The sequence below is a fragment of the Talpa europaea genome (assembly GCF_964194135.1).
Source record: "Talpa europaea genome assembly, chromosome: 2".
In the NCBI taxonomy this organism is placed as follows: domain Eukaryota; kingdom Metazoa; phylum Chordata; class Mammalia; order Eulipotyphla; family Talpidae; genus Talpa; species Talpa europaea.
The window spans coordinates 75,346,374-75,362,563 of NC_140068.1; positions in this window are offsets into that span (position 1 = coordinate 75,346,374).

The window sequence follows — 16,190 nt, forward strand, 5'->3', positions numbered from 1 at the left end:
CTTCCAAGTTCTGGAAGAGTATAACAAAAGGTAGATCTTGCCCATTTCCACAAACCTTAAGACAGAAGCTTCAAATTGGACTGGGAATTAAGATGTGTAAATTGAGATGTTCAAGGTTGCTCTCAGAGGATGCGGAAAGATGGAATTGTTGTCCAAAGGATCATCATAACTAAGGAATCTTCTTGGATGGACTCCCTCATTATCATGACCCAAGGCACACTAAATCGTAGAAAATGAGGTAGATCAAGTAAATGAGAGGACCAGAATAAAGAGGGTAGCATATTTGCCAGAGAAAGTCATGTAGGAGTTGTATTCTCCTCTCCCTTCTCAGGGTGTCAACCCTAGAGGGTAAATAAAAAGAAGATAGAAATTTAAATATAGTGCAAAAACAGTAAAGGACCTTCCTGGTGCCTAGGGGTTAAGTCTCAGCGATATCACCATTAGAGCCTGAGTTGATCCTGGCCAGGGAGTTGACCCACATGGAGCAGCAGACTTCTCCTGTCTTGCCCACTACTCCCTTGAGCAGTGTATTTCAGTAGATATGCCTGTTCTGCTCCCCACTCTGTCTCTGGTGAATCCTCTCACCCCCTGTACCTCTGGCCTGCACCCCAGTTCTTGTATGCATAACTAAATTAAGTAAACCTTTTAAAAAAAACCAGTAGAGACCACCCTTTTCTTTATTCCAAAACTAAGCAAGGCTCAAGCCAAAGAGTTTTGATTTAAACATGATGATATTTATTACTTTCTTAAAAACACACTTTTTTGGTTGGTTTTAATTCATCAAAATAAATTACACATAAAGCTAGGATGAAAATATTATGGAGATAATATAAAAAGAATATAATCAGAACATGGATGAGTACATTATAACAGTACCCAGAGGTACTGTTACCTAGAGGAGACTATTTGGCCATTTCTTTATATGTAAGGAAAATAACTGTCATCAACTTTTTAAAGCAGCAACTAGCCCAGATTTTTCTTTACTGAAAGTAGAAAATTCTATATCATCACATCCATTAGAGCTATAGCAGAGAGAAATTGCTTTTAGTATGCTACAGTGGCAGGCGATTTTAAAGGCAAATATTAGAGCCTTGAATATAAATCTTCTGATTTCTCAAATATCTACGGATTTTTTGCACTGACTAGAATAGAAATTATTGTGACTATAAAAATGATGACAACTTAAAATATAACTGTAAGGTGACTTTAAATTCTTAACTTACAGTAATTACAGACAACAAAGCTAAATGTGTTTCTTGGCAGATGACCTGTCTACTCAGATCCCAGGAGCAAACGGGTGGGTGTGAACTGGCACAGTGCCCAGAAGAGGATGGGAGGTCGATATTTAATAAGGACAACAAAAAAAGAGCTAAAACTGGGGCTGAGAAATTTCTCTTTTGAGTTTCCTAAACTAAGGTCTACTCCTTTCAACAAAGACTTGCATTTACAGCAAAAACATGTGGGAAATGTATCTGTCCTTTATGTATGTTTAAACTTACTCTTTGAAATCACACAGCTTATTCTCCCACTTTTTAGTCAAGAAATTCTTTGGTTTTATTAATTTCTAAATAAAATAGATGCATCAATAATTGTAAAAGAGACACATTTGGCCCAAATGAATATTTATAATCCAGACTACAGGATTCACTGTAGGCAAGTAAGACCTTGTGGTTTATAAGTACCTTGATAATAAGCACTAGAAACAGACTGGCTTCTTAGGGAGAATAAGACACCTGCAGAAGGATTTTAAAGCAACTCTTCCTCTCTGTGCCATAAAGATATAAACTGTAAAATTCTAGAGGCAGGTTTTTGATGCAGCTACATGAAACTAAGCGACATGAATTTGTGGATTTTTGGCCTAGAAAACTTTCTAATTGTTTAGAGATTTTAAAAAATTTATATATTTCTGTCTAAATTTCAAATCTCTGGGAGAGAGAAACTTTTTTTCATCCATCTTTAATTAATCGAAATGGCCAGAAAGGGAGAGGTTCACACAGAATGGGTATAGTAACTAGAAATCACTATTGGGAGTGAGGTCAGTTAAGTAACAGAACAGGGACCAAATAAGTCCAATTTATTTAGACAATCTTTTCCTCAAAAAAGGAAGCAAAGTTGGCAAACATTAGTAGTTTTCACTAAATATCTGCTGAAAGAAGAGGATACTTCATCTGCAAAATTATATATTAAAAGAAGGTATAATGATAAACATGTGGAAAAGTTGACCCCAAACAATTGAATTTTTACTAAAGATACTGGTTTGTTCCTCTTTTGTAAAATATTTGGGATAATAATGTAAGCTAACTAGCAGAAGTGTTGTGAGAATTAAATGAGGTAATACATGCAAGGTTCACAGAAGACACTCCACATCTATATTCAGTAGTCATTGTAGCACATAGTATAGAAGAAGTAGTTGTAGTAGTAGTAGTAGTAGTAGTAAAAGTTAAAAAGAGAACACTTTAATGAATACCAGTTTTATGTCATATGCTAGTTTTGGAGGCTAGATGAGAAATGAAATTCAATGACAGATAATGTTGGTATGACCTGTTATTTCCACTTTGCAGCATAGAGACATTGAATCCATCAGTGCTGTTTTAGATGATTTATATTGAAACTATTTCAAACTTATAGAGAAGTTGCTATAATAGTATATAGCTCTCCAATATTCCCTTCACCTAGGCACGGAATTTGCTAGAAGTATACAGCATTAGCACTCTCTCTCTCCATTTACACACACACAAATGCATTATTATTAATTGATTATTTCTGAATCTCTTAAAAACAAGTTGCAGACATTAATAGACCTTCACCACAAATTCCCCAGTATGTATTTCACCAAAATAAAACGCTCTTCTATAGAACCAGTGTACATCCTCCAAATCTGGAAATGGAGATTAGTACATCACTACCATTCCATGAGCAGGCTTCATGCAAATGTTTGGAACACTCTTTCCTTTTTATATCTTTTCTAGGTTCTGATCCAGAAGCCTGTGTTAGAGTTACTTATCACTTCTGTTTGGAGTCCTTTAATCTGAATAGCTTCCTAACCTTATCCTGTGTTCCTTGTTCATGAGAGCTTTCAAGACCACAACACTTACATTCTGTATGAGGCTGGATGACCCTCAGCCTGTACCCAACAGTCCATCAGTTGTCTCATGACCAAATACAATTCATGAATTCTTAGCAATAATATTACCAATATGACGCTGCAAACTTCTCAGTGTACTTGGCAGCACATTACTTCTCAGTGTACTTGGCAGCACATTGAGACACTAGAGATGTCAACTTTGTTCCCTTTGTGACACTGGTGTCCATAAGGTCTTTCCATAATATTTTCAGTATTTTTTTCCCTTTCAAATGATTAGGTTTTTTTGGGAGATATTTCATGAATATTCACTATACTTTTATTCATTAAATAAATAACCCTTGTATTATTAGGCTGCCTAAGAGTGGAAGACAAGGGAAAGAGAGATGAGGAGGAAGGAAAAATGACATGGGGGAGCAAAAAAGGCAGGGAAAAGAGGATAGAAAGTTATTTGGCGGAGAAGTGGGACAAAAAGAGAAGGGAAGACAGGAAGACAAGGCAGAAGTATTGTTTTGAACCTTTTCTAGCCCATCTTAAAAGAAAGTAAAATCATCCTGGCTGTAAAATACCTCTCGTGGGCTTATGTCTGACAGAACTTTAGATTGGACATTTATTATTTAAAATATTGTCTAAACAATTGCTGCATAGACTTAGAGAAGAAAAAAAAAACCAAACAAACCACAAGACAAAGTGTCTATTAATTATGACCAAAATCTAGCCATCATTTTGAAAGGTATTGCAATGTGAAAGTGCTGAGGAATTATTGAGGGAAAGTTTAGCTATTATATATGCTGATAATTCCATTTGAGTATCCAATTAATGTGACAAACTAGATTGTACAGCCTCAGGTTGCAGGTTTTGAATTTTAGGTATGAGGAGAAAAATAGATTTGACCTGGTGACACAGTTGGATGACTCTCGCAATCCAGGACCCCAGGAGATAGGTGAAGAAATACCAATGATTTTTTTCTTCCACAGCAACCCGTACATGCTTCAGTCATTGCTCTTGTAAATCCCTATTGGATTTCTGGACTATGCATTTACATATCTATTCTGTGATTTATTTGTGGGCAGAAACCTTGTATTATTTATCTTTGTATGCCTTGCATTTAACACAGTGTCAAGCACATAGTAGAAATTTAACACATAATATTCTGAAGAGATGAAGAATGGCTAAAACTTTGTGGCATAGAGAGTTTAATGGATTAATAGGACAGTATCTGGGACTGAGGTCAAGGAGTAATTGCACAGAGCCCCATGGATTTGTGGGATGGCAGGCAGGAGAGGTTCCTGGCCGTAATCACTCTAACCATTGCCAGAGTAATATTGTTATCTTTTAATGTAGAGAAATTTGGTTTACCTGCACAATAGCTTTCTGCCTGGCTTGCCCTTCAGGATTTGAACTGCTTCTGACGGTGTGTGGTCAGATTCCTTCTATATTAGTGTCTTTAGTGTCAGGGTCATTTTTGCCAGCATATGAATAGACACTGAAAAAGAAAGCAAATATCCTTAGGGGTTCAGCCACAATTCATTTTCTTCCCTGTGGTGATTATTCTGTGAAACAGAATACCAAAATGACTTGTGTTAACATCAAACTAACCTGAGTTGAACTCCAACTCCACCAAATCCTAATCATGTAACTAAAGCAATTTATGTAACCTCTTTTCGTAACCTCAGTTATGGTCTCAGCAGTCAACTACTGGCATACTCCAACTGGTGTAAATGAAGAATCCATAACAAGAGTATGTAAAATTAAGGAGGTAAAGAAGAGCCAAATAGGCAACAGCTGGAATGTGTTTTCACCTGCAGCCTATAAATATGGTATTATATATTATAGATCAAAAACAGATGTGATATGAACCTTTATTTTACTCATATTTTTAATATTAAAAAGACTTATATTGAGGTCTCCCTGGTGGTGCAAGGGTTAATCACAGCACTATGAAGCTATCCACAGCCACTGCAGCACCAGTTCAATCCCTGGCTGGCCAGGGAGGTGACCCACATGGCACAGCAGACCTCTCTTGTCTCACCCACTGCTCCCCTCAGCAGTAATATATCAGTCAGTCTGCCTGTTCTGTTTTCCACTCTGTTTTTGGTGAGTCCTCTCACCCCTGCATCTCTGGTCTGTACCCCAGCTCCTGCACGCATACATAAATAAATGTTTTTAAGAAAGACTTATATTACATGGATACATTTCATAAATCATTCCAAATTAATATTTTAATATATACACAGCAATATTTGAAACAATACTATAAGCTTCCTAACACCAGAGAATGAGTTTAATATTAATATACAATCTACAAAAAGGTAGTGGATATCAATAATGCTCAAATACATTTTTACATTCTCCATTACCAAATACAAATAGCAAAGATAATAACAGGTTGACTCCACATGTTCTCAGTAAAATTCCTTCTTGTTCAACCTGACTTTATTTTCTTTCGACTCCTCCACTACATGGAGTCATTTTGGACAATTACACAATTTTCCTTGCCCTGCTTGGTTAACAGACACTAGAGGGGAAATGTTTGGGGAAAAATAGTATTGCTCTACCTTTTCTTAGTGGGAACCAGCAAATGTCACTGAATGAGAAATGTTCTTGATGCAGAAGAATGCACCAGTGATGAGCATATTTACCATTCTTGATGACTGCATCAAGCCCTCACCATCATCAGCATTCAGTGCTGCACAAAGACCTGCAGGAAACCATTCCATTTGTAAAAGGTCAAACATTGGTAGCCCTAAGCTTTTGAAGTGAAGCAGAGAAAACAATTTCAGAGCTATTTACCACCCTGTTCTCTGACAGCTTTTGTCCCGGCTTCCAGTAAGAGAGATTTGCTTTTATAGTCACAATACTTTAAGTAAATACAATGCTTGTGGCTACAAAAATGTATTTGATTGCTTTCTTTAAGTCATAAGGCTTTTATCTTGTTTCTAAAATCATAAAGCCCACTAGGCATTGCATTTTTCCAGCAGTATTGACTGATGTCTGTCCTATATATTTTGGTAATCAGATAAGGGTATAGATGATGATAGAGTAACTTTGGTAATGCAGGAAGGAATTTATAATACATGAAGGTTCTTCTACAATGAAGTAATGTGCCTTTTGGAGGGTAGAAAAATTTTCATTATTGTTTGGCTATAGCATTTTGCATTTCTAATAATGTCTTAACCTTTTTCTATACTAGTAAGCCTATATTTGGAAGTCCTTCATCCTTATTTAACAGACAGAAACACACAAATTATGAAAAATGCTGTCATACTTCTAGAAAACGGTGTCAAAATCAGATGAAGTAATAAGCAGATAGAAACTTGTACAAAATCAAGTGTAGTTCCTATGCATTGTATGAGTACTATTAATAGTCACAAAGAAAAAATTCAAGAAAATGACAGCTGTTCAACTTTTAAATTTAAATTAATAATTTAAAATATTAATTTAAAATATTATTAAATGATAAAATATTATCATTTATTTCATAATATTTTAAGAAATTTATAGTAACCATAAGGCCATTATTTTAAAATTCCTCATTTATAAGGAAGAATTTAAATGATTATGTGATTTTCCTGAGGCCACATATTGGGTAGAAAAAGATTTGCTCTCAAATAATGTGAAACAAGTAAAGAAACAGGATGAAGCATTCTCAATTTCTTTCTCCAGGACTGATTAAGTTTTTATATTGCTATAAATATAATATATATCTTTCTGAAATTCATTCAACTGACATGAGTCATTTTAGGCCAACAGTTAAGATATGTTCCAAAATAGCCAGCTTTATAGAACATATATTTCTGTGCCAATACATAACAAGTCTTTTCTTAGGCTATGGGATGGAATGATGACTAAGGAAGACAAGATTTTTTTCCTTTATAGAGTTTAAAGTCTCACAGGTAAATTATAAGGTTAGCACATGCTACTGAAGTAGTAATATAATGATGTTATAATGACATATAAGTAGGAAGCAGAAAGTTCTCATTAAGGAAATTGTATTAAAATGAAAATTGAAGGATAACTAGGGATTAAGAGACAAAGGGGGAGTAAGTGACTGTGGTTGCTGACTCAAATAAAAGGGCAGAGATTAGCAAAGAGAATGGTTCTAAGTAAGGGAACAGAACTCAGAGTGAGAGAAACTGAAATAAGAATGTACTCAAGAAATCAAAATGGGCCTCCCCAGTGGTGCAGCAGTTGAGCACTGGGTTGCGAAGCTGCCCGCAGCCTCTCAGCGTTGGTTCAATCCCCAGCCACCAGGCGAGGGTCCCACATGGCGCGCAGACCTCTCCTGCCACCCGCTGCTCCCCTCAGCAGTGTACTTTGTCAGTCTGCTTGCTCTGCTCTCCCCTCTGGCTCTGGTGAATTCTCTCACCCTCCCGCGCTTCTGACTGTACCCAGTGATTGTGTAAATAAATAAATAAATTAAAAAAAAAAAGCAAAACAAGTCCCTGAATTCCAGTAATACTGGAGTGTAGGGCTTTTTATGGAAAAAAGATGAGGTTCGAGGATCTAAAATAGACTTGTATTCATTCACAAGATTATTTTGTCAGATCAGACTCATAAGAATTAGCAATTGTATCTAATATCAAACTTTAATAATAATATTAAGGATATAATTACATTAGAACTAGGAAAACAGAGATGTTTGGTTGTTTGGGACAACGAAAACAATTCCACAGGTCCTTTTTAACTCATAAAATGTGTTCTTTGGCCCACATTTCAATCTAAGTGATGTGTAGCATCATCATTTATACACAAATTATTTAGTTTGGTTATTACATAGCTCATCCTAACATTTTCGCTGAAACCAGCCCCATAAATCAATGGTTCAGATGTGCTTGTAATAAGTAATCCTATGTGAACCTGGTGTAGCCTAATAAAAACATTCTGTAAATAATGACTGCCCACTAATAAATATCAGCAATGTGCTTCACAACAAGTCTGTCAATAACATGTTTACAAGAGGATTTGATGAGGTAATGTTCTTTTCTTTATGCAGGACATTCTATGATAAAGTGAGATACTACCACAGGCCTGCTGTTAAACCCTTACTTTTCCATATACAAAAATGTGTTTTAGATGTTGGACATTATATTGAAAATCCGGTTAAAATATGTTAAGCCTGTTATATAGACTATAGTAAAATATGAAGAACAGACTGAAGAAGGAGAACATCACAGGCAGGAAGCCTAGTTGCAAGTTTTTATAATGGTGAGCGTGACTTAGACTATGGTGTCCCACAGTGGTGTCCAAAAGAAGAAGGCAGATCCAAGAGCTGTTTATGAGTCAGAGTCCATGGGACTTTGTGATTAGTTAAACATGGGAGGTGAAAAAAACAAGTATGGTATTAAGGGTCATCAATAGCTCAACAAAGAGGTACATGGAATCATCATGTGAATCACCTTGTAAGTAATCATTACAAGGTGAGTAGATCTGACCATCAAAAATATGGTCAGTTTTAGACATGTCAAGTTTGACATGTCTGAGAAATATAAAAGGAAATGTTTTCAGTAGGCAAATGAATAAAATACTCTGGACTCAGGAAAAAGCCCTGGGCAGAAGAATTGGGAGTCATATCCTTTAAGTATTTATTATATAAGGATGTCCACAGAGATCAGTTAGGAAGAGAGTCAGAAGAAAGCTGTCCATTTAAAAAAGTGTAAAGTGGGCCATTGATGGGAAATTAGGAAATCAAGTGTTTATTTTTATATAAGGAGAATGTTTGTGTAAAACAACTTCTATGGGCCTCCCCTGATGGTGCAGCAGTTGAGCACTGGGCTGCGAGGCTGCCTGCAGCCTCTGCAGCACCGGTTCACTCCCCAGCCGCCGACGAGGGTCCCACAAAAACAAAAAACAAACAAACAAAAAACTTCTACATGTTCAGGCAAGGTAAAACTGTCCATTTGATTTAATAATATAGGTGGGACACTGGAATTAAGACCAAATTCAGATATGGATACAGGGTATATAAATATCTCCTCACAACAGTTATTTGTCAAGTCAGAAGGAAGATAGGGCTATAGATAAAAGCACTGTATTTTCAAGAAAGGATTTTTCACTAATATTATAAGAATGAAAAAAATGTTGGAATGTTTTTAGTAGAGCCTCAATTGAGAAACTGTAAAAATAAACTATCAATAAAATAAAATATACCCTATAGAACTGGGCAAAATAATTTGCACATCATATATCTGACAAAAGGCTAATATTCAAGATCTACAAAGAATTCATACAACTCTGTCAGAAGAAAAAAAAATTGAAAACATGGGTAGAAGACCTAAATAGGCATTTCTCCACAGAAGACATACAATGGCCAACAGGTACATGAGAAAATGATTATCATTATTTATTTATCAGTTAAATGTAAATCAAAACTATGAGATACCATTTCATAGCTGTGAAAATGGCCTATTTCAAAAAGTCCAGAAACAACAAGTGTTAGTGAGGATCTGGAGAAAAAGGAATAATCATACACACACTGTTGGTGAGACTGATCCAGTCCTTATAGAAATAGTATAGAAATTTCTCAAAAATATTAAAAATATGAAAAAAAATAATAAAAATATGATCTAGAAATTTTACTCCTGGAGATCTACCTGAGGAATGCCAAAACATTAATGTTAAGGGATACACACATTCCTATGTTCATTGCAGCACTATTTACAAACAGTCAAGTTATGGAAACAACCAAAGTGACCAAGGAAAGGTAAGTGGGTAGAGAAGATGTGCTACACATACAAGGTGGAATACTACTCAGTTATAAAATAAAAAAAAGCCATCTCTTGCCATTTATGAGGGTGTGAGTGGAACTGAAGTTGATGTTGCTAATTGAAAAACGTCAGAAGGAGAAATATAAATACCATATGGTTTTGCTCATATTAGGAGTATAGATTTTTTTTTCAGAAAAGGAACAGAAAACATTTAATAACAAACAAATCTTAGAAGTCTGGATGTAAAATTGTTTACTAGAGGGGGAAGAGAGTGAAGAGTAAAAGGGCGGGGCAGTGGACTATGGTGGAGGATTATGGGTGCCTTGGTGATGGATGTGTAGTAATATACATCTGGAGTGATCCTACACCTCTGAATCACATACAGTGTTGTAAACCACTTTTACAGAGAGAGAGAGAGAGAGACAGAGAGAGAGACAGACAAAGAGCAGAGAGAGAGAAACTTAAGAAAGAAAGACATCTAGTTCCTTCCTTATCAAAGGTATATTCGGTTTTGAGACTTGTGTATATTTCTGTATATGAAAAAAAAACACATAAAGAAATACTTTTTTTAAGATTTATTTATTTATGCATACAAGAGCTGGGGTACAGGCCAGAGGTATGGGGGGGGGTGAGAGGATTCACCAGAGACAGAGTAGGGAACAGAACAGGCAGATTGACCAAAGTACACTGCTGAGGGGAGCAGCGGGCAAGTCAGGAGAGCTCTGCTGTGCCATGTGTGTTACTCCCTGGCCAGCCAGGGTTGGAACTTGTGCTGCAGTGGCTGTGGATTGCTTCATAGGTTGCGTCTTAACCCTTGCACCACCAAGGAGGCCCTTAAGAAATATTTTTGAAGTGGAAAATTTTTGAATATTATTATCTAGAGAAAGGTTAGGTGCAAGTTAATACTTTGTTAGTTATGTACGAGGTAAAAATTCCAAGCAAGAGTTGAGTTTTACTGTTCAGTGTGCTTCTAGCACACTCTTTCCCTTTTTTTGTAATCTGCCAAATCTAGTGAGCATGTGTGTTCTTGGGGAATAAGACAAATCCATTCATTTTAGCTTAATCAAAAGAGCTAGAAAAGAAAATCTGCTATACAAGTTATTATAAAATGCAATCCCAATACAGAGAGGAATTTTATTGACTTGCTATTGAATTATCCATACTGCTCTCCTGTTCTAGTTTCATGAATAATGGAAAAATAACTCTATTTCAAATGAGAAAGGACTGATGTGCACTGATAAATCAATATACTCATATAGTGCCTTAGGATTTAAATATGAAACTATTGGCATTAATAAAAATATTTGGTTTTAGCTGGAAATAATAATGTAGCAGTAATAATATAATAATGATCTCTTGTTTTTAAAGAGATTGTATCAGTAACACACTATGAGTAGTTTTTTTTTAACCAAAGAAGGGTATGCATTTATACATATTTACCCCTTGATAATCATTGATACTCAGTTGAGAGAACACGTATTGGATTTAGGAATCAATATTTAAGAAAGGAAAAGAAGAAAGATGTTTGAATGTAAAGAGGATCACTAAATTTTTCTAATATAGGTTTAATCAACTGAACTTTTTAAACTCATTTTAGACCTTGCAGAATCAATCCAAAGGAGAAGAAACTGCTCTCACCTTTTGTTTGAGAGTTAGTCAGTTCAAGATTTTTGAACTGCTCTAATCATCAAGGACTACTTAGCATTTTAGTGTAGAATATTCATGATAATCTTGCCTTTCAGTGAAATCACAGAGAAAAAAATAAATCTGCTAAAACATAAACAATTGCCAGGCAAAATAACATATCTATTTGTTACAATTATACTGATGCTTCTTATTGCTCTCCATTGTGAACATCCCTAAAATGCCATTGGGTTTATGGCTCCATAAATCTGGAAAATGCCTTACAGTGAAATAATGGTCATCTGTTTCCAAATTAAAATGGTATCATAACACTGGCAGCTGATATGCATAAAGTTGTTAACTCCTTTATAAATAAAACAATAAACAAAAGAAAAATTGTCAGGTTTTATATTTCTAAAATAGCTATGCATGCACTTAAAGAAATTCAAAAAGGCAAACATTGGGAAATAATTTAAAAAATAGCTAGCCTCTGGATCCAGTTTTGACTGTGGAAATGGCTGAGGATTTGGTTAACACAGTCAGAAATGTAAAAAATTCAGTCACTATTTTTAAATTAATAAATGAGTAATTTTCATTTAGTATTTCTGAACACAGTGTACATAGATGAATTAATATGTAGAAGATAGGTAGATGTTTTAACCAAGGACATGTCAGAAGAAAAAAATATATATGATATGGATATATCATATATACAGATATATCACTATATATAGATATACCATATATACTTTTTATATATACACATTTATATATATGTAATTTCATGTTACACAGAAGGAACTCAGAGTAAATAAAGATATAAATATTTAACTGAGTATTTTGACATTCAGAGCACATTCCTTTGTACATTCTTGATATGCTTTTTGATTATTTAAAATTGTATTATATTTATTGAGATGCTGCTGGTTTGCAACACTCTGTATGTTTTAGGAGTAAATTTTTATACCTCTTACTATGTATGTTACCACACCACATTCGCCACTAAGTCTGATATTAATATAAACACTAAAATTCTTTTTTTTCCCCAAAGATTAATTTTATTTATTTATACAAGCACTGGGTACAGTCAGAAGCTCGGGCTGGTGAAAGAATTCACCAGAGCCAGGGCGGCGAACAGAACAGGCAGACTAATGAAACACACTGCTGAGGGTAGCAGCGGGCACAGCAGGAGAGTTCTGCCGTGCCATGTGGAACCCTCACCAGCCGGGATGGGACCAGTGCTGCAGAGGCTGCAGGCAGCTTTGCAGCCCAGCGCTCAACCACTGTGTCACCAGGGGAGGCCCACCACTAAAATTCTTATTTGACTAGTATGAACGTGTATATTTTATCTATCCATTTATTGTGAAATTATTTGATTGTAAGATTTGAAGTGGGTCTCTTGTGAGATATTATTGGGTACAATTTGTTCATCCACTCTGACAATCCCTTTCTTTTAACTGGAGTGTTAAAGAATTTGCACATTATATAACAAAGATGTTTGTGTTTAATTCCACCCTTTTGCTCTTTTTGTCATTTGTCCATATTTTATTTTTCCCTCTTTCTCCTCTATTTTTCTGCCTTTTTGGGGGGATTAATTAAGATTAACTGGATTTTATATTTTTTAGTATTTCAGATGGATTAGTAGTTACAATACTCTGTTTATCTAATGGTTGAATTCTGGTTTAAAGTATTTATTAGAGGGCCTCCCCTGGTGGTGCAGGTGGTTGAGCGCAGTGCTATGAAGCTCTCCACAGCCTCTGAAGTGCCAGTTTGATCCCGGCCAGCCAGTGAGAATCCCACATGGCACAGCAGACCTCTCCTGTCTCACCCACTGCTCCCCTCAGCAGTGTATTTCAGTCAGTCTGCCTGTTCTGTTTCCTGCTCTGTCTCTGGTGAATCCTCTCACCCTCCCGCACATCTGGCCTGTACCCCGGTTCTTATATGCATGAATAAATAAATCTTAAAAAATAAAAAATAAAATGCACATAAATTAAAAAAAGTATTTATCTGAAATTACTGTCTATCTTTAAAGATATTTTATGTATTTTGTGAACAGTCTAAGAATCATATAATAGGCAATTCCAGTTCTTTCCTTCTGGTCCTTATGTTATTATTGTATATTTTATTTTGATATATTATGAACCTCACACACATTTTTACTACTTTTGTTTTAAAATTGATTATTCTTTTAAGAGGTTTTATAAGAAGTAAACCTACCCAGAGTTTTACTATTTCCAATCTTTTCAATACTTTTACAGATATGTATTTCTATATTGTATTATTATGCTTTGTATGTGGGTCTTCTTTTAACTTCCCTCTGTTCAGACCTATTAAGGATAGTTTTTCAGACTCGTTAACACTAAAAGAATTTTATTTCAGCCTGCAGGTCCAGCCCAGAGGGGAGTAGCACCCACCGCTGGGGCAGACCGGGCGTGCAGGGGAGCATGTCCCCTGCACCGGCATTTTGCAGCAGGGACCTTTCTTGCTGGAGACTGTGTGAACCCAGCAGAAGGCTCACCTAGGAGCCAGAGGTAAGCTCGGAGGCTTGCCCATGCAGGGCGCCTTCTAGCCTGCAGTTCCAGCCCAGAGGGGAGCAGCACCCACCGCTGGGGCAGACCGGGCATGCAGGGGCGCACTTTCCGCATCGCCATTTTGCAGCAGGGACCTTTCTTTGCTGGAGACTTGTGAACCCAGCAGAAGTTCCCCAGAGGAGCCAGTGGTGAGCTGGGAAGGTCGCCCAAGATGCCGGCCAGTACCAGCAACACAGTGTCACAAGGAATACGGCAAATTAGAAAAAGGCAGTAGGGAGTAGAAAAACCACATGCAACCCAGCAACTCCTCAGCAAAAAAGCAAAACCGCAAAAAGAAAACCATCTACCAGATTGCAATGAGAGTAACTTGGAAGAATTTCTGAGCCTTCCAGATAGAGAATATAAAATTGCTGTGATTAAAAAACTGACAGAAGTCATAAAGGAAAACAATGATAAGGGGAAAATAATTAATGACCAGAAGAATGAAATTGAGTCCCTAAAGAGTGAAGTAAAAGAAATGCAGGAGATCAAAGAATTAATGGAGACACTAAAGAACTCTGGGAAAAGCAATGAAAGCAGAATAGATGAAATGGAAGAACGAATAATTACTCTTGAAGACACAGAAATAAAAAGAACTAAAACAGAAAAGGAAGGAGAAGTACGAAGGAAAAAGACCAAAGAAAGACTTCGGGAACTATCTGACTCCATGAAGAAAGGAAATAAAAGAGTTATAGGAATACCAGAAGGAGAGGAGAGAGATGTAGGAACAGAGAAAATATTCAAGGATATAATTGAAGAGAACTTCCCAAACGCGAAGAAGGAGCTGAAAATTGATATACAAGAAGCAAGAAGAACACCAAACTTCCATGACGAAAGGAAAAATACAGCAAGACACAAAATAGTAAAGCTCCCAAGAATCCAAGACAAGGAAAAAATAATGAAACTGACAAAAGGGAAGAAACAGATAACATTCAAAGGGAAACCAATAAGACTGACATCAGACTTCTCTGAAGAAACACTACGGGCAAGGAGAGAGTGGAGGGACATAGTCAACAGACTCCAAGAAAACAGATGCCAACCAAGAATACTCTATCCCGCAAAGCTCTCCTTCCTCTTTGAAGAAAGAATAAGGACCTTCCCAGATAAAAAGAAACTCTGGAATTTTATTACGACTAAACCCCCACTCCAAAAAATACTACAAGGAGTCCTAAAGCCAGAACCTCAGAGGGACGAATAACAACAAAAGAAGTCCAAAGAAAGTTATTAAAAGAATAAATAAATAAAATCAAAGGAAAGACAAACATAATGGCAAATACAGATGCTAACATATCAATACTAACTCTAAATGTAAATGGACTAAACTCTTCAATAAAACGACACAGAGTTGCAGGCTGGATTAAGAAACAAAACCCAACCTTTTGCTGTCTCCAGGAAACACATTTAGCTGCAAAAGATAAAAATAGACTCAAAGTTAAAGGATGGAAAACAATTCTACAAGCAAATGGACCAAAAAAGAAGGCAGGAACAGCGATACTCATATCAGATAAACCAGATTTCAAACTTAAAAAGATAAAAAGAGACCCCAGTGGTCATTACATTATGATCAAGGGGACAATACTTCAAGAAGAAATAACACTCATTAACATATATTCACCAAACGAAGGAGCACCAAAATATATCAGACAACTATTGGCATCTCTGAAAACAGACATCAGAGAAAACACATACGTAGTGGGAGACTTCAACACACCACTATCAACAATGGATAGATCAACAAGACAAAAAATAAGTAAAGACACTAAATCTCTAAATAAGGATCTAGAGTGCTTGGGCTTAACAGACATATATAGAACACTAAACCCCCAAAAATCTGAGTATACATTTTTCTCAAGCGCACACGGATCATTCTCTAGGATCGATCATATACTGGGCACAAGACAAACATCAACAGATACACCAAGATTGAAATCATACCAACCATCTTTTCTGACCATGAAGGCATCAAACTAGAAATAAACCATGAAAAGAAGGCAAGGTACTCTCGTACCTTGTGGAGATTGAAACCCACACTACTGGAAGTCCACTGGACTAACGAGGAGATAAAAGAAGAAATTAAAAAATTCTTTGAATTGAATGACAAGGAGGACACCAATTTCCTAAATATATGGGATGCAGCAAAAGCAGTAATAAGAGGAAAATATATAGCAATAGATGCTCACATCAAGAAACAAGAAAGAACTCAAAGAA